At 45.7% G+C, this 20,314-nt stretch overlaps 2 protein-coding genes across 2 annotated transcripts in view; one reads left to right on the plus strand and one right to left on the minus strand.

The window, feature by feature from the left end:
• Positions 1-7,965, minus strand: part of LOC102564249 (cytosolic 5'-nucleotidase 1A) — a 29,546-nt gene extending 21,581 nt beyond the window's left edge. Inside the window, exon 1 of the mRNA XM_019477045.2 lies at positions 7,910-7,965. The gene's annotated coding sequence lies outside the window, so the exon portion shown is untranslated. The remainder of the gene's footprint in view (positions 1-7,909) is intronic.
• A 5,176-nt stretch (positions 7,966-13,141) lies between these two features.
• SYT8 (synaptotagmin 8) overlaps positions 13,142-20,314 on the plus strand; it is a 32,833-nt gene continuing 25,660 nt past the window's right edge. The window contains exon 1 of the mRNA XM_006278872.4: positions 13,142-13,451. The gene's annotated coding sequence lies outside the window, so the exon portion shown is untranslated. The remainder of the gene's footprint in view (positions 13,452-20,314) is intronic.

Here is a 20,314-nt window from a genome sequence, read left to right on the forward strand (position 1 = left end):
TGGTCTATAAGCAATTGGTGCTACTCTTATGCTCCCTCCCTTCAGGATTATATCATTGTTTGCTCAACCTCTGATTCAGCAAAGCTCTTGTTCAAGCTCATTGAAAACAATGGGTCTACTTATACATTTAAAGTTAAGCAGATGTTACTGTGCCTCAGTGGCTCAGTGCTCTGTTAGCAGCAAGTATCACTATGGAGTCTCTTGAAACATCTAGGATTAAACTATGACTGATGCAGCTCTGTTGCTTTGAGAGAGATGATTTTTTCTAGCTGACCTTCTAGAGTCTATTTATGATTTTTGTGTTTCCCTTTCAAAAGCAAAGCAGAAGCCTTTTAACCTGAAATGCCATTAGCACAACACAGTGCATTCACTACTGAACAGAAGCAGACCAGCCCTGTGCCTGAGCAGACTGCACCACCTGCCCATTTCAGGGCAGACTTTGCTGACCAAGTAGCCATGATATTTACTGACAGCTATGCAGATATGTCTACTGCTTCATCGCAGGGTGAGGCAAAGAAAATTCTTGGGTGGGGTTGCTTTGTTGTGTCATCCAGGTCAGGGAGGAAGCAGGGTTTAACCTTTTTTCTTCCAGATTGCATAAACTGAATCATGCCAGGGCTGTTTTCAGGAAATACAGAGATACACCAGGACATACTCTAGGGTTTTTAGAGCACACTTCTTGAGCTTTATTTTTTCAATGAGCCAGGCCTACTCGTCTCTCTCATTACTCGAACCTGTGTTTGTTCCAGAGGCCAGTACAATGCCTTGGCAGTCAAAAAACCTGGGCTGATTTATGCTAGTTGGGGATCTGGATCTGGCATATTTCCATTAATCTTTTGCTTTGAGTTTGAAACCTCTTGCATTATTATGTCTAAAAACGGCTTTCCCTTTCCTTGGAGGAAGTTCTCTTTAAACTGGGGGGTTGCCTTGGGGATGCTGGTGCTCCTGGGGAAACTGAAAACATTGAAAGGCTTGTCTGGTGAGTCGTTCACATAGTTAGGTTTCAACTGATTGCCAAATTTGGGGTCAGGAAAGAAATTTCCCCAAGCCAAGTTGGCAAGGACTGCTGTGGTTTGCCTTTTGCTTTGTAGAAGAGAGAGCTCTGTTATCTGACCTGACTTTACCTAACAAATTCCTTGGTATTGCAGAGGCCCATGACATTGGTCTCCTCTGCCCCCTTCCTGTGGCATGGTGTAGTTTTTTTTAAGCCTGTGGGCTTCCTTCCTAAAGAACCTAGATGTTTGTAACTTGTAACCTGTATGCAGCGGGACCTTGATTGGGTGTTTTCCTGGTCTTTTTTGATGTTAGTGTCTATTGTACAGTTGCTTAGGATGGCAACAGTTTGCGGTTAATGGCTCAAGTGGTCCCTTCCAACCCCATGTTTCTATATACTCTTAACCCTCATCTCCGCCTGCATTCAGAAAGTGGCAGAGTTAAGAACAGGGTTTATATGTTCTTTCAAATGCTAGACAGATCTGTAACAGGAGCATGCTGCAGGGGTGGCTGTGACACCCCATGGTGGCCAAGTGACTCCTGCCCCACATCAGCTCAGCCTCCCTTTTCTACCCCACTTGCCATGTCTTGATGGATATTATATTTCTTAAGAGGGCTGCCCCAGGGTCTGGAGCGAGCCTGAGTTCACATCAACGATTTATTGCTTCACATGCCTAGCTAGCACCAGTCTTACCCCACAGGCACTAAATCACGGCCCTCCTAGCCCTTTCCATGCCCCAGGGGACAAGTTGCCTTATGGGCAGTAAGCATGGCTTCCGGCCACCCTCTGGGCCATATCCCTGCCTTGCATGCATCACTCGGTATCAATGCAGAGGGCACCCCCCTGGCCTTACCTGCAGAGGGCAACACTTGGCCACTCAGGGCCTCAAGCCTTTGTTGGGGCTTCAGCCTTTTAAGCCTTAGCCCTTTTACTTTGGCTGTACCCCTGAGCCCAGGTCCACTGCTCCAGACCTTGGCTTCTGGGTCTTGTCCCTGTTTTCACTCTCTCAAACTCCAGGCCCTGGCCCCATCTCTTGTGACAGCCTCCTGGGCTTCCTAACCCAGGCCAGGCTGCTCTTACGCACTTAAAGTAACAGGACCCTTTGGCTTCCTGTGACAGCGTCCTATGTCCTGTTTAGTGCCACTTCACTGATAGTGCTTCCTGCTCATCTTATTTAATCTGTTGCCTTTTTCTGATAACTTTTTCCTTCTATGCTTCCACAGGGGCATTGGTCCAGAGCAAAGGTTCAACACACTAGTGTCACATTGCTCTCCTACACACTGGGTGCGTCCTACCCAAGATGCTTAATGCACAGAAGACTAATTTTACTGTGCATTTTGCATCTGGCAAAAATAATGCTAATGCATTACAAGACAGACAAGGTTCTTTGGGTAAATCTGATACCTTTTATTAGACTAACTCAGATAGTTGGAAAAAATTCTTCTTTGCAAGCTTTTGGTCACAAACAGCCTTCGTCAAGCTGAGAAAGCTTCCAGCTTTTTCCACCTATTTGAGTTGGTTTAATAAAAGATATCAGATTTACCTAAAGAACCTTGTCTGCCTGTGTCCTTAGACCAACACAGCTACAACCTATACCCCTTAACATCACAAAAAAAACATTTATCTGCACTAATATGTAGTAACACCGATTATAGTGCATTAAGTTAGTACCTTTTATTATAGGTATTAAACCTAATGCGCCGTAATTATGGTGCAGTAATGAATGTGTAGATGTGCCCACAGAGATGGGAATGAGTTCATAGTATCATAGTACTTAGGGTCAGATGAGACCTAAACAGATCATCAGGTCCAACCCCCTGCCCTGGGCAGGAACAGGTGCCGGGGTCATGTCACCCCAGCCAAATATCTGTCCAGCCTCCTCTTGAAGACCCCCAAGGTAGGAGAGAGCACCACCTCTCTTGGGAGCCCATTCCATAGCCTGGCAGCCCTGACTGTGAAGTAATGTCTCCTGACGTCCAGCCTGAACCTGCTCTCTAACAATTCATGGCCATTATTCCTAGTAACCCCCAGTGGTGCCCGGGGGAACAAAGCCTGCCCCAATTCCCGCTGGTTCCCGCTGGTGAGTTTGTAAATGGCCACCAGATCCCCTCTCAGCCTTCTCTTGTGGAGGCTGAATAGAGTCAGGCCCTTCAGCCTTTCTTTGTAGGGCCTGCCCTGCAGCTGCTTGACCAGTTGAGTGGCCCTCTCAGTGCTAGTCACATCCCTCCTGAAGTGCGGCACCCAGAACTGGATGCAGTACTCCAACTGCGGCCTGACCAGTGCCGCATAGAGGAGAAGGATCATCTTCCTGGACCTGCTTGTGATGCATCTGTAGATGCACGACAAGGTGCAGTTAGCCTTACTGACCGCTTCCTCACATTGGCGGCTCATGTTCATCCTGGAGTCAACAATGACTCCAAGATCCCTTTCTGCCACCTTGTTGACAAGAGGGGTGTTCCCCAGCCTATAGGTGTGTTGCTGGTTCCTTCTCCATAGATGCAGCACCCTGCACTTGTCTGTGTTGAATTCCACCCTATTCTCATCCACCCACCTCTATAACCTGTCTAGATCTAGCTGGATTCTGTCCCTCCCCTCCAGCATGCACACCTCGCCCCACAACTTAGTGTCATCAGCGAATTTGGACAGCACACATTCCACACCCACATCCAGATCATTGATAAAGAGGTTGAACAATACAGGCCCCAAGGCCAAGCCCTGGGGGACTCTACTGCCCACACCCCTCAGGGTCAAAAATGACCCATCCACCACCACTCTCTGGGTGCAACCATCTAGCCAATTTGCCACCCATCTGACTGTGTAGGCATCAATGCCACAGTCGCCAAGTTTTTTAAGAGAATGTGGTGGGAAACGGTGTCAAAGACCTTCTTAAAGTTCAAGAAGACGACATCCACCCTGACACCCTCATCCAGGGACTTTGTGACCCCATCATAAAAAGAAACCAGGTTAGTCAGGCAGGACCTGCCCTCAATGAGCCCATGTTGGTTGCCCCTGAACATTACCTCCCCTGCTGGGCCCTTGCCAATGTGCTCCTTGATAATTTTCTCAAAGGCCTTCCCAAGGACCGAGGTAAGACTGACAGGCCTATAATTGCTGGGGTCCTCCTTTCTCCCCTTCTTGTAAATGGGGACGACATTGGCCCTTTTCCAATCCTCTGGTACCTGGACACTGGCCCACGAACACTCATACAACTGTGCCAGGGGCCCCACTATGACCTCTGCCAATTCCCTCAGTACTCTCAGGTGAAGAGCATCTGGACCTACTGATTTAAACATGTCCAGCCCCAACAAAAGCTCCCTAACTAGGTTGTCCCTGACACTAGGTATGGCGGTGCCTCCCCTGGGTCTATCCGCAGTTCTAATGGCAGAAATGTCCCGGTCCCTGTTCAGGAATATGAAGACAAAGAATTTGTTAAAGAGGTCAGCTTTCTCATTTGCTGCAATCACGAGATTGCCAAGCCTATCCTGTAGGGGGTCCACGTTACCTGGTGCCTTCTTCTTACTGCCTATGTATTTGAAAAAGGACTTTTTATTATCCTTAATTCTGGTCGCTAGCCCTAGCTCCATCTCTGCCTTGGCCTTCCTAACAGCCTCCCTGCAGTCCCGAGCAATGGAGGTGTAATCCTCCTTGGTGATAGCCCCTTGCTTCCCCTGTTTGTACACCTCCTTTTTTGCCTTCAGGCATTCCTGGATGCCTTTGCTGAGCCATGGGGGCTTCTTAGCACTCCTGTCCCCCTTGGTGTGCATTGGGACTGACTTCCTTTGAGCTCGGAGGATCGTCTCCTTGAGGAACAACCACCCGTCTTGGACTCCCATCTCATTGAAGCTCCGAGACCCCAATGCCTCTCCTACTAACCTTTTTAGCTTACAGAAGTCAGCCTTCCTGAAGTCGAGGACCTCTGCCATGCTGCTTGCTTCCCCTACCCTGTGCTGGATAGTAAATTCCAGCAGGCTATGATCACTGTCGCCCAGGTGGTCGAGATAAGGGACACACACACACACACACACACACACACACACACACACACACACACACACACGTTCGTTTCCCTGACTTTGTGCTGTACATGTGTTCCTGGAAACTGGCGCATAACTCAAATTTGCATAAAAGGAACCCACTTTACAATGTAACAACTAGGGATACGTTCCAAGACCTTGACTGGACTGACCCCCAGACCTATTTCTACTACTTACAAACATTGTGTTCCCCTGTTCCTGGGGCAACTGCAGCTTCAGAAGTACATGCACCAGCTGCCCTGAGCAGTGGCTGCGGGCACTGCTGCTGGATGGCTTCATGGCTCACAGCTCCCAGGGTGCCAGGCTGCAGGAGCCTTGCAGCCCGGCCCAGGCACCACCACATGGCTCAGCCCCTCAGTCAGATAATTTTTCTTCCTCCACCTATGGCATCACTCCCACAATGCACTGCACAAAGCAACTGACTCCAGACTTCCACCACACCTCGCATATACCAAATTTTTGGTATAGAAAGGGTCATTGCATAACAGCAAATTCACACATACAGAACCCGTATAAAGTAAGGGAAACCTGTATTTGTAATATATATTAAAATCCAATAACATTTTAATTGCTGCTCCCTAAAACTAACTGGTTCATCCTGAAGAAGTCTTTTAATATATCCAGCAAACCAATAGTAAGCACAATTTTCCTTTCTTCCATGTCTGTGCTTGTGGAACAGACAAGACAAAGGCATCTTCGAGCTGCCTTTTGCCTTGTATGTTTTCTTGGACTGTGTGGGAATCTATTTCCCTGTACTGGTTAGGAAAGCTTCAGGTTTGCTCTAATTCCCACTTTGTATCCCATGGCTGCTGGGAAAGAGAGAACAGAGGGATCTAGTTAGCCTGAAGTCAAGTAGAAGGTAAGGTAGATTTGCACCTTATAAATTAACCAAAGTATGTATTTATGTTTCTCCATAGATATAGATATGTCTACTTTGGTTAGTTCATAAGGTGCAAATCTACCCGACCTCAAGGACAGAATAGTCACTTTTCTGTGCCCTTTGGATAAACCCCTAATCCATCCTCTACTAGACTGAATGTAAAGCTTTTATGGAAATCATAGGACAGTGGTCTCCAACCTTTTTAAGGTGAAGATCACTTTTTGAAGTAAAGCAAGGGCAGGTGGGAGCTGCACTTTGCCTGCTCCCCACCCCTGTGCCTCACTGCAGCCTTTGAAAATGGCGTGGCACCATGTGCATCCCGCCGCTGGGCGGACCAGGCAGTGAGGAGGCACATGGGATTGGGGCTCGAGGCAAAGCTTGCCTGAAGGGGCTGGGGAGCGGAGCAGTTCCCCAGAGCTGGCGGAGCCCACGCAGTGCCTAGCTCAGCCCCAGCCTCTGTCCCTGCTCCCGCTTTGCCTCGGGGAGGAGCCGCTACCTGCCGCACACCACTCTCCCTCCCCAAGGGGATGTCAGCATAGTGACACACGTGCAGCTTAGCAGGAATCTTGCCTGTCAGCAGGTTGCTTTCTCCCTGGATTTTACACCTGTACATGTTTTTGTGGCCATTTGGTGTTTCAGTGACGACTGCGGTACACTTTAGGGTAACTCCCTTTCATGTACCACAAGAGGAAAACACCTTCAATGAAACACAATACTGCAGTAGTGTAAGATGGGGTGAGTGAGCAAGGCCCATGCCCCAGGTGCCACCTAAGTGGAGGGGTGCTAGAAAGATGGGGTAGAAGGTGCCTCATGCCAGGACTACTTGCTGCAGCCTACTTCCTTGCTGCCTTGCCTCACTCTGCCTGCACTTTCCAGCTCTAGAGAAAAGCAAGCAAGGCAAAGACAATGTACAATCCAGGCACAGGCAATGTGCCTCATACAGTGCAAGGCATTCTGGGAACAATAGTTTTATAGAGCAGTAGTGGAGTTTGCCACTTGAGGGGGGGTGGTGAACTGACTCCCATTCTTTGCTGTCAATTTAGCATTTTTCTTGTCCTTTGGACATAGGCTTCAGTGGCAAAAAAAAATAGGGTGAAGGTTTTCCCTTGGCAGCAGCAAACTCCACTGCCAGTCAAGAGAGTTTTGATTCCCAGAATGCCTTGTACTCCATGAGATTACCCAGTAGGGGGAAGGAGGGGGAGGGAAGGATGACAGAAGTCTGCCCAGGGCATATTTTTTCCAAGCTATGCCTTTCTGGTATTGATGATGCTTCAATCTAGTCTGGCTACAGTCCCTATCCCAAGCTATGGAGCTCATTCTCATCTTTCTACATAGGAGAGCAGAACAGAACCACATTATGTTCTACAGCATGCAGTGTGACTTGATGCTGTCTGTTGGACTTTAATAACCCTTTACAGCACACATGTCAGACAGAGAGATGACAGCTCCCTGATGTAGAATATTTTTTTGTGATAGTGGTATGATTTGGTGGGTGAGGGATGAGAGGAGGAAAAACTGATCCTGTCACATTGATAAGAGGGTGTCTTGGGCCCAGCAAGGGATCAAATATTAATAAGCCCCTTGATCACTGTTAGGAACTTTAACCAGTTCATCTGAGCTCTTGTGTCTGTAATCCCTGGCTGACTCTCATGGTAATGACTGCCTGTGACAGGGCAATAAATACACCCTGTCACAAAAAGCCAAAAGAACAGTGTGGAAAGAGAAACTTGCCGTGGTGGTGAGACTGGATGGAGGAGAAGCTGGGCAGGAGTCCCTGGATGACAAAATGACCAGCTGGAGGAAATGGCGGGGCAGCAAATGGGGAGCTATATCCAGATGCCCAGCTCATCCTGCTGAAAGTTAAAACCCGGGACGATTGAACGATTAGTTTCCCCAGTGAGGAGAGGAGCATGAATAAGGGCTCGTGGAATCATACAGAGATGCGGTGTTTTGCTTGACCGACTGGAGATCAGTAGAGCATTCGGTCTTAAACAGACTTACCTGAGAGCAGGGATGAAGAGGAATAACCACACCAAAGCTGACGGTGCTCGAGTCCGGTGAGTGCGGGGTCTTTCTTCCCAGTACCTGGAAAAAGAAAAAGATGGTGATTGGGTGAGTGAGTTCAGAGACTCTGGGCTCTGGCCCATGATATTCCTTCCCCTGGCAGGGGGGCGGGGGATGGGATTGTGTGACTTTATATTTGGGACTTGTGGGGCAGAGAAGTTGATAGGAAGTCCCATGGCAGAGGACCTGTTGCCTGGACATAAAGTAAGGCAGTGTATTTATATATGATCCCTGTAAGGAAGAGCTAATGAGATAGGAAATGTGCAATTGATTTGCACTGAAACATTTGGAGTGGTAAGGACAAGGTAAGGGGATGGTTGGACCCTGTGAAGAGGAGACAGCCTGCTAAATTGCAGGATTTAGCATCAGATCTACCTCCCAAGATTATATATTCCTTTGGTTCTTTTCTTTTCATCCAAGGCGTGGCAGGAACACACAAAGGGAACTATCAAATCCAGAAAGAGGAACTGCATCTTTGATTTTCATGGCACGGTGAGATACTTCCACACTGTCATTAAACCCACTGTGCTTAAGTCACAGGAAAATAAGGCAAATTAGTTAAACTACTCAAAATATAGAAGTATTACGTAAGGCTTTCATTGTTACAAATGTTATTCCTGCTCCCTTAGTTGTATGAAGCCTTTTATGGAGAAATACTTAGACAATCTTTCAAATGAAATTAAAAATGACACCAACCAAACAGAGAAAATTGAATTTAGATAGTTTGGAGCTATTCATGTTGCCATTTTTACAGTTAGAGTCTTCAGTCTTTTAAGACAAAATGAGAGTCATATAAAAGCAGAGAGGAAAGAACAGCAAAAATACAACTTGCTGTTTCTATTTCTGGTGCTGTTTTTTCAGTTGCAACCTCTCTTTTGGAGAGCCACAGGCCCAGCATGTGGTCTGATCAAGTACCTGATCAAGATCTGACAAACTTTTACTCAGCCAAACTGTAGTAGAGACCCAACCAAGCCCCACACTTACTGGGGCATCAACTGCTGGCATGCTCCACAAGCAGTGGACTCGCAGCCTGTCCAGAAGAAAAGAGGCAACCCTGCAGGACAACACTTCCTTTCACAACTGACCCTTCTGCCTAACAACCAAAGCCAGCTGCCTAGTGAGACCAGGAGTCTACTCTGATCACTGACAGAACATTTGAGGGGAAAGGGGTGAGGTGTAGGGAGGTGGAACCCCACAGAAGACTCTTGGACATGGTGACAAACACCGTCTCAATGAACCCTAGATTATCAGGTACTACATCCTGACATCTTCTTTAGTTATAGCAAGTTATGGAAGGCAAAGACAAAAACAAGGGAAGTAGACACTCATTGAGCATACAGCACCTGGGCCTCACCCCGGTGTAGCCGCTTGGCCTGGGTCCCTCTACACCGATCCTGGTATGACATTGCTTTTATTTGTGTTTTTTGTTAGAAGCTCGCAATGGTATTGTGAAATTTGGTGCCATGATAGACAAAAGGTGGAAGACAGAAAAGAGAAGAAGTTTCATGGGGAAGAGAAATGAGATAGAAGGGAGAAGAAGATGGGAAGAACCGGAGTCCAATGTCTGTTTAGGTTTTAGTCAAAACTGGGGTAGGTGGCAATGAGAGCTGACTTTCTTTCTCCCACCTGGCCTGGGGACGATGACTTTCAAGATTATTATGATGGAAGCCCAATGGTGTCGTGGTGGAGCAAGGGAGAGGATGCGGGTGATGGCAGCCATTGTGAAAATTGCTTCTTTGAGTCTGCCCATTCAGTGCCCCCGATAAACAATGTCCACCAAGGGGTGGCAGCCTCATTCCATTGATGCTAACTAATCAGTTGACAACCTGACACTTCTGCACACAAAACTCTTTCTGCCATTTTTTAGACTCCTTCAACCTACTGTTATACCAGCCTGTGGCTTTGCCACAGGCCTTCTGGACCTTATCACAGTTATTCTAACTTAATCCAGTTTGTGCCATTCCAATTTTTATAAACAGTTTTATGGCAAGGCACTCAGGAGAGGTTCCAGAAGACTGGAAGAGAGCCAGTGTTGTGCCCTTCTTCAAGAAGGGGAGAAGAGAGGACGCAGGGAACTATAAGCTGACCAGCCTGACCTCAATCCCAGGAGAAATCCTCAAACAGTTTCTCAAGGAGTCCATATGCAATAAGCTAGTAGAAGACAAAATTCTGAATGACAGTTAGCATGGTTTTGTCATGGGTAGGTCATGTCTGACTAACCTCATCTCCTTCTACAACCAGGTTACTCACCACCTGGATAAAGGAGGTGAGGTCAACGTCATTTACTTGGACTTTAGAAAGGCCTTTGACTTGGTGTCCCATGAGACTCTTAAGATAAAATTAGGGAACTATGGGCTCAACAATTCAATGGTCAGATGGGTGGGAAACTGACTGTGGGCTTGGATCCAAAGACTACTAATAGACAAATCTGTGTCGACCTGGTGGAAGGTAGCTAGTGGGATCTTCCAGGGTTCGGTACTTGGACCGGTGCTTTTCAACATCTTCATCAATGATAGAGATGTGGGGATGAAAAGCACACTAGTAAAGTTTGCTGATGACACTAAGCTGTGGGGAAGTGCAGCCATGCTTCAGGGTAGGCTGATGATCCAGGTGGACCTAGACAGGTTAGTTAAATGGGCAGACCAGAACCAGATGCTGTTCAACACTGACAAGTGTATAGTGCTCCATCTGGGGAGGAAAAATCTGCAACAAATTTACAGGCTCAGTGGTGCTACGCTAGCACCATATCCAAAAGGGACCTGGAAGTCATAACTGACCATAAAATGAATATGAGCCACCAGTGTGATGCTACAGTTAGCAGAGCAAACAATACGCTGGCATGCATCAACTGATGCATCTCAAGCAAAACTAAGGAAGTTATTCTCTCACTCTACTCGGCATTGGTGAGGCTGCAGCTGGAGTACTGCGTCCGGTTATGGGAGCCACACTTCAAGAAGGAAGTGGAGAAGCTTGAGAGAGTCCAGATAAGAGCCACTTGTAATATTAGAGGCCTGAAGAGCAAGGCATATGGGGAAAGGCTGATAGATATGGGACTGTTCAGCCTAAAAAAGAGAAGACTTTGGGGGGATTTGGTGACAGCTTACAAGTATATCAGGGGAGAGCATCAGGGGCTAAGCAAACAACTACTCACCAAAGCGCCCCAGGTGAAAAACCAGGAGCAACGGTAATAAACTCATAGAAAAAGGTTTCAGACTGGATATAAGGAAAAACTTCTTCACAGTTTGTGTGACCAGACTCTGGAATAGACTCCCAGCAGCGGTGGTGCAGGCACCTACGCTGGAGATCTTCAAAAGGAGATGGGACGCACGCCTTGCTGGAGTGATTTGACCCCAGCAGTCTTTCCTGTCCAGAGCAGGGGGGTTGCAGCTGATAATTTCACAAGGTCCCTTTCAGCCCGAAACTGTGGATCTGTGCATCTGGAATAAACTCAATTAGACATTTATTTATTTCTACGTACAACATATCTTGAGTCTCAGGCAGCTTTTCCTGTGGTACATATAGGGCCATATCTTGTGATTTACTAAGAAGCACACCAATGAAGATGGTATAAAATACGGCCTAAGTATAAGATACAGAGATAGCAAATCTACTTAAAAATGGGCCAATCCAGCAGGCTGTTAGGTGTTTGGTGAACTGCCAAGAGAAGGCCTTGGGTTCTGAGTGATATTTACCCTGAATCTAAAACACGGGGAGGTTCAGTGGCTGTAGCTAGTCATTTCTAGACGTGATTATTCCATCCCCGTTTCAGCCCTTGGCAACTGCACTTTGTGTAGTTTCTGTGACGACACATTTACTGGCAGTCTAGTATTCAGGTGTCTGGAACACTGGACTGCACACAGACAGGTGTTGTCCTTGCATACAAAAGGGGACAAAGCTGTAACACAAGTTGTTACGCAAGCCAAATTGTGCTCGTAATTGGCTTCTTTGATAAGCTGATATGCGAAATGCAGGTCAGTGAAAATGCAAATACGTGGCAGTGAGAATCAGAGGGAATGGGAAACAACAGGCTCTGAAATCCATAGCTCAAGCCCGTTTCAGGACATGACAGAGAACCATCGCATCAGCTTGACTTACTCTGTTCAAGCCAGGAGAACATATCTAAACATGGGACACAACTGTTCTGCCCATAGCACCCCTGAAGTAGGGGAAAGCCTTCAGCAGGTTTGCCGCTGTGAAATTTTCTACATCTTACCTGATAACTTGCTGTCAGAAGTTTTAGTGAACTCAATGGTTATTATGATACAGAGTTAATGATTAGAGTACTATTTGCAATAGGCTGTTTTCTCAAACATTATACAATTCAGTGGGGCATTTGTCATTTGATATACAGAACAAAGTTGACAAAAAAAGGAAACGCCCTCCTTTGAGATCATGCATAAGTCTGACGTGATACCAGGTCATTGCATTTTGTTGTTGCTGCTGCTGTTGCGTTTTGCTCAGTATCTTTATGAGTTGTGCAGGTAAGTTTGTGTGGCAACAGAAGAACAAGGAGGATCAGATGAACTGATTCTTGATGTTATCACACCTGAGGAGTGCAACACTTGTTAAAAGTACGATCAAACTCCACACCCTTAACCTTAACTCAGAAAGGGGATTTAAAAAGAAAAAGCTAATTGTGAGCGCATGTTGCTTTTCTAAGGAAAGTCCTGAAGGAGTAAGCTTCCACACTGGACTCATTTTGATGTCCCTTTTTGTGCAAAGTGGATGGAGCAGGGAGACGAGACAGATCTGGCTCACAGTCAGGCTCCCATCAACAGTCAATGTAGGAATTCAGCCCAAAATTTACCACAGCTCCAACTTCTTCCAGCAGAAGGAAGGAATTGAGGACAAATACTGACTGCAGGGCTGCTGCCAATAATTCCCCTCCCCCAAATTTTTTTCCAGTGAGGAGAAGCATGTAGCAAGCAGCTGTCACAAAAGGCAGAGGAGTTGGGTGGGAAGAAGTACAGAGTAGATGGGTAGAAGGAGCATTACATGGTTGGGAGGAACATTACATAGTGAATTAAATTAAGCTTCCTACTTTAGATGTCCCTGATGCAAACAGCACAGTAAAGAGACATGTGGCTTCCAGCTTCTTAAACCTGGTAGCTTGTCCCCATGCACAGTGCCTGATTTTTATTTTATTTTTTTGCTTCCTGGTGCAACTGGGAGTTCCCTCAGTTGCTGCCTTCTTTTTTGTGTGTGTGCAGGTGAATAGTTTAAAGCCTGAGGTGGGGCCTCCCATAGCTGTTCCAATCAGTTTGGTTTCTCAGCTAATAAAGAAGAATTTCCTGTTTGGGCTCCACTGTACAGAGAAAGGAGCTGATCCCCACTGCTAGCTGCCACCACCACTGTAGACTGGAGTCCCCCACGATAATATTCTCTTTTCAGGTTCAGAGGTAGGGAAAGGAGACCCTACAGTCAGGGAGAGCAGGGTTATCTACTGCTGAGGTGGGAAGACAAGAAGCTGGAAACAGAGGTAAGTAGTTTCCTTCCCCTTATAGAGCCCCAAATTGCTTATGCGGTACAACATGACGAGCCAGATTCCACTCTGTGTGCTGAATTTTGTCCAGGCAGTAACTGGAGTCTGGCCATGAGCTCTGATGCATCTCCTCAAGCGATAATGGGTGTCTGTCTTCTTTGATATCCCAGAATGAAGCCAACCTTTATCCCATGTGATTGGCCCTGTGCCCTGGGGCTTGCATGACTCATTCGAATGCTTTTTCCCTATCTATTAGGGCAGTGATTCCCAACCAGGGTACCGTGCAATTTGGGGTGCCTTGAGATCTTTTCAAATTTGCAGCACAAAATATTTGCAGACATGATTCAGAAGATGAACCCAGAGCTTTCAAATAGAAATCCATAGGGGTGGTCTTTCTGCATTCTCTACAATAGAAAAAATGGTTCTGCTATTTTTCTGAAGTAAAAAAAATGAGTTAAAACTAAGAGCTGGCAGTAACTGAGGGGTGCCTCAAGTCTATCCAGGCATACCTTGGGTCAAAAAAAGGTTGAGAACCAACTGTATTAGGGGATAGCTTGAGGGACTTCTTGGCAGCTGTGGAGTTTTGTTAGCTTGAGCTCTGTCACAGCAAGCTGTGGGATAAGCTGAATTGTTTACTGCCCAACATGGAGGTCAGAAAAACATTCTCTCTATTAGTTCTGTCTCCAATCAAATGCATTGCACAGTGGAGCAGAAGAGGCAAGTTGAGGAGGTACAGAGGTGAAATGACTCTAAAGTCACATTTGGACTCTTATCTTGCTGGGATCCTTTGACCCTAGCTGACTTCCTGCCCCTGGGACAGGGGGCTGGACTCGATGATCTTCCGAGGTCCCTTCCAGCCCTAATGTCTATGAAATCTATGACTACAACTAGTGCCTGCTAATGTAATGCTTGTTGTTCTGATCATCCCATACAGGCAATATACAGCAGGGAAAACCCTGCTGAACTACAGAACTCTCTTGCATAGGAAAGGCAACAGCTACTCAGTGCAGAAGATGCTGCAGAGGGGCAGGGGAGGGCATTTTGGGGTAAGAAGGTTGGTTCTAATCCTGACTTTCAGTGAAAACTGTGGAGCATCCATGTTGAGTTGATAGGTTTTTGCTGTTGAAGGTTCCATCCCAAACACCCACCACCTCCAGGATTAGGGAATTGCTCATTTTGTAAGGGCTAATGTGGGAGACAAGGAATGTGCATTGGAAAGCAAGGTGTGTTTGCCTAGGATGGGAGGGAAACACCACCTCATTGATCAGAGGCAGGGGGAGCAGTAATGTATGCTTTGGAATTTAGAGGGGTTTTGGAGAGGGTTGTTTCATTGTACTTCCTTATTGCAATATTTTACTTGGTTTCTATAGTAAGCTGCCCTGAGGCTTTTTGGGGGTAGGGTGGCATTACACCTAATAAATTGGTCATTTTGGGGAATACTTAAGAATATTTGATGTGGCACGATGCTCTGTTTCACTCAGTATTTTAAACGCAACGGGGCCACATGCTACTATAAATCAACATCATTACAGATTGGAGCTACACTGTATTTTACTGGTGGTAGATCTGGCCTAGTCAGTGTGACTATTCTGAGCTGGCCAGTGGTACACAGCACACAAATCAGGAAGCGGGGAACGAGTGCAAAGAGACTTACAGCTCAAATAAGCCACTTGACGTTTGCTTTATGTTATCTGACCACAGCACTAATATTTTTCCAGCACCTAGAAATCTCCATTGGATAGACATGCCCTCCTCCCTCCCCTTCCCCTACTTTCACCTGCCGAAGAGTTAGGGGACAGTGTAGGAATGGCTGTGGTAGTTTGTTCTCCTGAACATCCCCTGTGGGCAGGAGAGATCACACAGGGGCCCATGAAACCAGTACTAAAGCTGCTTTGTATTGCCAGAATGGCACAAATCAGTTGGCAGGTGCAGAAGAGTGGAGGGCTTTACATGGAAAATTAAATCCCATGATGGTAAACGGGGCTTGATTTAGCTAATCTTGTGATGGGATCTGATTCATTAGGCCATAACACAGAGCACAGCCTAGCAGACACACTGCAGTCACTAGAGTAGCTTGGAAAAGAAGTCATCATCTATTATTTATTTCCTCTCCTTTCCCCATTGTGAAGTCTCTGAACAAATTGCAAATGTCTTCAGTTTATTCATTCTTACACAGATTCACTGAGTAATTACTCCGAGGAAGTTTTGTTCTATAGCCCATTCATGAATGGTTTTGTAGCAGATATTCAGCCTTCAAATTTACAATTTTCTGACTGGAAAAACCACCAACCTGCTATATTCCTGTCCTGTGCAAATATGCAGAATTATGGATTTCAGTCTGAGAGCTCTATATTCTGAACTATTTGCTTAATGTTGTCTGTTACACAAGCATTTATTCCACTATCACTGTTAATTATTTGTATTCCAGTAGTATTGTATTGTATCCCCAGGTGAGATTCAGACCCAGTATTTCAAGGTGCTGTACAGTCACAAAGGATGAGATGGACCTAGTCCTGCAGAGTCTAGAATCTAAACAGAAATCCAGTAACTGGTGGGAGAATGATTGTGTCTGCATCAGAGGTGCAGAAATTGAGTGACTTGCCTAAGATCACACAGGAAGTCTGTGACAGAGCTGACAACTGATCATATAGCTGCTGAATCAGAATTACCCAACCAGCCTATATACTCATTTGATAAAAAAAAGAAAAAAAGAAAGGTTTGCAACTTCTTCTGAAAGGAGTTGAAATAATGATAAGGGCAAGATCATACTCTGCAACATCCAGCCATCTCAAGTTACTTTTTGAGTGGCTGCTACCTAACTATAGGCTGGTATATTTTTTCATATAGGAAGGAATCATCCTTGTTGGGTTGATGCTTCTTTGCTCAAACTTGCCATTCTCCTGCTTGGATAGGTTAGCAGATGCTAACTCTAAGCCAGACCTACTGCTAGTCTAAGCCAGCATAGCTCTGTGAAGGTCCATCAGAGATCTACATTGATTTACGCAGGCAGAGGATCAGGTACAGTTTCAGTTTTTCAGAAGTTCCATCAATTTGTACTCTGTTTTGGAGGGGGAGAACAGTCCCTGCCTTCATACCTACCTGCACTATGTGTGGGCCCTGAGGTTTTGGTGGGTACCCCTCAGTGTGAATCTGGAATCCACTCTGATGGCCCTAGGTATAAAAAGTTCTTCCTCCATTGCTGAAATGGGCCTGCTTCCATGTGACCTGCTTGGCTCCCACACTTGGCTTCCATGTGGCCTGCTGTGAAACACTCCTGGAAATGCTGCAGCAAAAGCAGATGGTCGCAACTGGTTTCTCCCAGACGCAGAGATACCTTTCTCCCCACTCCAATTTCATTTAAGCAAGATAGAAGGGTGTACTGGTAACTTATACATCCTGAGGACTTACTGTTACCTGATCATGGTACAGGCTGTAATCAGGAGAGCAGAATCTCTGTTAGCTTTCTCTTACAGAAGTGTTGGATAATAATTCAGTGCAAAACACTAGGGAAGATGCTTCTATTAGCTGATGGAAGTAACTGACTGAAGTCAGTGCTGGCTATTCACATATAGGAGAACTGGGCTCCTGGGGTTTGAAGCTTAAGGAGAGAGCACAGGGAAGTAAAATGTATCTGTGATTTTTTTTCCTTTTTTTGTTTGAATGGGAATTCAGGAAAGTGAACAGTCTGCACAAAGGCAAAACCCTATCTGTTAAGCAAACACATCTTGATTTCAATAGGGCTGCATGTGAATAACTGAACAGAATATGGTCATACAGCTCATAATGTATATCACATAGGCACTGGCTCTCTTCTGGTGCTAATCTGCACAGCACTGTTTAAATGAATGTTATGCTGACAGATACCAGCTGATGATCTGTCCCTCTACAGGTCAGAATTCTTGCCATTTGCTTTGATGACGCCATGCTAATGAGAGGGACAAAGAGAAGAACTTATAACACTAAGCCTATTGTCTCTTAGCTAAATTACCATTGTCCTCAGAGTGACTAATGCAACTGTGGTTTTGAAAGAAAAACTGGATTGTTTTTGTTTTGGGTTTTATTAGAAATTAGGAAATGCGAAAACAAAATCATTTTGACTTCTTGCTAAGGCTAATTACTGGCTTCTGTTAAACTACAAATTAAATAGTTATCAAATTAAGGTTAAGGTTGGCATGGAGACAGGAAGTGAATGAAATAGGAGTGAAACTGAATTTAGGCATCAGTAGATCACATCATCAAACTGAAACAACTGGTAGTCAAATCAAGTCCATTTCCTAACTTTCTGCACAACTTAAAGGGATCTTACCTCTCAGCCCCTGAAGGGGAAACCAGACTTCTTTAGAGTTATTACATCCTTATCCTTAGTGGGTTATTCTGTTGGCTCTCTTCATGATCTAATTTTTCTAATTTTGATACAGACTGGGCAGCAGTGCTGTTTCTCTCCTTTTAGAGTGGTTTTGCTAATGTGCTTTTAGAAGCCTGGATGGCATGATGTGATCTACTGTAGCACTGGCTTAGATTAAGAGTTGGGAAATTCATGGCTGGCTTCATGTTGACATAACTTTATTCATCTCAGACACATGCATCCTACCTCAAAAGTGTGTGTGTGAGAAGTAATAATGGGGGAAGAAGGGGTGTCCTTGCCCAGTAACAAAGTAAGAAGGAAAGGATGTTTACTCTTCAGCCTGCGTATCTTCAGTGTTATAATGCCTGATGCTGGGGGTTAGACTAGATGATCTTCTGAGGTCCCTTCCAGCCCTACTTTCCTGTGATGCTGTGCTGTTCTCTTTGCCTGGTATCTCATACTGAAGAATTTCTGTAGGCATCTGGCAGGCCAGGACGGTATAGTCTTGGTGGTCTAAGTCACTTCTTTCCCTAGGACCAGACTTGGACAGTGAGAGTGCCAACCTTTCTTGATATGGTGGTGGCTCAAGGAGCACACTTACCACCCTATCTATTTTATCTTAACCTTTGAGAGTGTGATTATTTGATCCTATGGTTGTTCGCTGAAGGTTTTCCAAGCAGAGTAGAGTATGTGGCTTGGACTCCAAGAATGTGGCCCGTTCTGGGGGGAAGGGGGCGGATGGGCTAGAAAAGGTTGACCCTTGGACCATTTGGAAAGTCTTCCTTTCAGACGGCACTCTTAGTATTATCAGTTGTTAGATCACAAGTGCTACAAATATATAAACAGAATGGGATAAACAGGAAGCAGCTCCATAGAAACCATCTCAGCCACCTTCCTACTCTGGAGGGTGCAGGATGACTCTGCATTTGCTAGTCACTGACTCATTCATGCCTGTGCCTGAAGGCAAAAGGGGAATTACAGCCATTGTCAATCTCACATACTCTTGGCAGTTCTTTAATCTGCTTGCAGGCTGTTTGCCATTGTTTCTCTTTTACCAAAAAAGGACTTGGTAAACCAGTTGGCAGTGACTTAACTGGATGGGGGGGTCGTTTACTTTCATCAACAAGCATGGGAGACAGAGTTTCTGTACATCATAGTAACACAAATTCCATACAGCTAAAGAAAAGATAAGAGCTTATACCTGCTGAGCCCTGCTTTCATGGGCCTATGCTGCTTAATACAACTTGAGGATCTGGTCCATGGGGGTTAATGGAGCCTGTGGGCTAGAGAAGAAACTGGGAGGGGAACAGTATCAAAAGCCAGGTCTCTGCATTGTTAAATAATTAGACTGCCAGGGAGTCTCCCTCAGGAGGTGCCTGCAGGGTATTTGCTGCTGCCTTCCAGTGACAGCTGATAAACCAGGAGCCTTGCCATGCAATTAGCAATCAGTGGGAAGGAGATGCTGATCATACCTGTTCTCCACCTTTGTGTGTACACAGACCAAAACATTAATCTGAGTATGCACACACCTTCTGGGCTGACTAGCACTCCTGGGTGACTTGCTGAGCATAAAACGATGTGTTTGCCAGAGCAAGCATGCTCCTGAGATAATAGTATTCTTAGAGAAGTTGGACAATGTCTCCTTTAGAAGGAATGTGTAAAATAATAGCAATGGTGGAGCTAGCAAACTTCAGACTTGGTCCTGCCTATGCACATCAAACCTGTTCAGCAGCAAAATATTTGTGATTGGGTGGCACTTTTAGAACAATCAAAGATATCAATCATCAGTTTCCTATCTCCCATCTTCCCCTCTCTCTGCCTAAATGTCCCTTGCAGTCTTCACTGCACACATTCTCTCTCGTCATTTCCTATCTTAAACTGTCTCTCATCTGCTTTCAGTGCTTGGTTTCCCAGCTGCTCTAGCACTATGAAGAGTGAATTTCTGTCTGAAAAACACAGAGGCAGTGCTCACAGCAGGCACAACCACAAGCAGACGACAACTCTTTTTGGATGTACAACCAGGCAGCAGAGCCCATGTAGATTTCTCTAGCTCTGGCAGTGGGACAAGCCAATGAAGCATGGATCAGAAATCAGAGAGATCCGAGATAAATGCCCAATCAGGACAGTATGGGCCTGAGGAATGGGGGGCGGGAATATATCAACTCAGAACTACAGTACGACACTTGCACATTGTTTCATTTCACAGTCATTAATGTTATGAGGAAGGATGATCTTAGGTTGAAAAACTAGGCCTAGATCATAGGAAAGTAGGGTATGAAAGGAACCTCATAAGGTCATCTAGTCCAGCTCCCTGTTCAGGGCAGGATCTCTAGATCTCTGCCACAGACTTCCAAGGCAATCATTGGAAAATCACTAAATTGCTCTGTTTATGTTCCCCTTCTGTAACATGGGGATAAAAATAGTTCCTTTGTCTGCCTGTGCTCTTTGGGGGTATAATCTGAAGCCTATTGTAGTTAATGAAAACATTCTCACTAACTTCAATGGGCTTTGGATC

Source organism: Alligator mississippiensis, chromosome 2 (genome assembly GCF_030867095.1).
Source record: "Alligator mississippiensis isolate rAllMis1 chromosome 2, rAllMis1, whole genome shotgun sequence".
NCBI lineage: Eukaryota > Metazoa > Chordata > Crocodylia > Alligatoridae > Alligator > Alligator mississippiensis.